This window comes from Halictus rubicundus, unplaced genomic scaffold (assembly GCF_050948215.1).
Source record: "Halictus rubicundus isolate RS-2024b unplaced genomic scaffold, iyHalRubi1_principal scaffold0254, whole genome shotgun sequence".
NCBI lineage: Eukaryota > Metazoa > Arthropoda > Insecta > Hymenoptera > Halictidae > Halictus > Halictus rubicundus.
The window spans coordinates 287,501-288,987 of record NW_027488795.1 but is presented as its reverse complement, the minus strand read 5'-3'; the positions used below and the strand labels follow the sequence as shown (position 1 = coordinate 288,987).

At 50.9% G+C, this 1,487-nt stretch overlaps 1 non-coding gene across 1 annotated transcript; it reads right to left on the bottom strand.

Moving 5' to 3' along the window:
- Positions 1 to 259: 259 nt before the first annotated feature.
- LOC143364088 (5.8S ribosomal RNA) lies at positions 260 to 414 on the bottom strand. The gene has a single exon (XR_013083988.1). It is a non-coding gene; the product is annotated as a 5.8S ribosomal RNA (ribosomal RNA).
- Positions 415 to 1,487: the final 1,073 nt, after the last annotated feature.

Here is a 1,487-nt window from a genome sequence, read left to right as displayed (position 1 = left end):
CCGCAAAACACTCACGCAAGTCCGAATGTGATACCCATTCCTGTTTCCTTCTTCTCACGAAACCGTTAGACACAATGTAAAATTTGCAATTTTCACAGAACCGCGTCAAACGCCGACGAAACGTCCATCGTTCGCTCGTACGTAGCATCTTTGCAACCCGACTCAGAAACGCTCTTTGCGCCCTCCACAATTCGACATGGAGAGGTAAGCGACGGCGGGGACTTACAAGAGCAACGCAAGCAGTATTTGGTTACGTAAACGACCCTCAGCCAGGCGTGGTCCAGGAATTGCATCCGTGGACCGCAATGTGCGTTCGAAATGTCGATGTTCATGTGTCCTGCAGTTCACACGTTGACGCGCAATTAGCTGCGTTCTTCATCGACCCAAGAGCCAAGTGATCCACCGTTCAGGGTAATCGTATAATTTGATTTATAATCAATATATAATTATGTCTCTTGTTCTGCGGTTCATAAGAACGCCGATACCTGAAAGCTCCAACCAGCGCGCGAAGGAGATTCAGGCGTCGTTTTTAAAGACGACACACGATCGTCCGTAGAAACGGAAACCGTCGCGAGTACGCGATGCAATGCGCACACGTATCCGACGGCCGGGCGGAAAATACATTGATAAACCTTTAAAGTGGAAAACACAGGAGGAGAATTCAGAACACGACGGGGATCATAGACAACCCGATACTGGATCCCGACACTTCTCCTCCTCCTCTCTTATTGGAGAATGAACTCGATAACTGGCGGACTTCACAGCCGGCTCTGGCCGTGCGCGATCGTTCGTCCCAAGCTCCTGTGTGCTGTATTATCGCCACACAGAGAGTAGAGTGTCAGAATCGCACACAGCTTCACACGAGCTACGCAGCCGGTCCTCTCGAAACACATTTCCAATTGTGCACGGAGAACGATTATTCGATACTAGCGGACTTCACAGCCGGCTCTGGCCGTGCGCGATCTCATTCGTCCCAAGCTCTTGAGCGCGGTATATTATCGCCACACAGAGAGTAGGGTGTCAAAAATCGCACACAGCTTTAAAAAGCAAGCTTCACAGCCGGTCCTCTCGAATATACGTGTTCGTCAACGAACACGCATGCGGCGACGTTTTGTGCTCTATGTTATACGCGAACTCGATAAATAGAGCGGGACTCACAGCCGGCTCTGGCAGCGGTCATTCGTCCCACACTCGTGTGTGCGCTATCGCCACACAGAGTAGGGTGTCAGATTCACGCAGCTTTAAAAGCGAGCTTCACAGCCGGTCCTTCTCTCATCCTATTCCTCGACGTTCGTGACAGAACACAACGCGTTCACCGCAAGTTTTCCACAGGCTACCCTGTTGTTGTCCTCTCTTTCTCTAGAGGAGAGACAACACCACCGTTTCCAATGGACGTATCTCGGACACCACAGGCGAAGACCGAGGAAGCGCGATATGTGGATTCGAATCGACGCTTACATCCCTGTTCTTGCGACCGTAATTGTCCA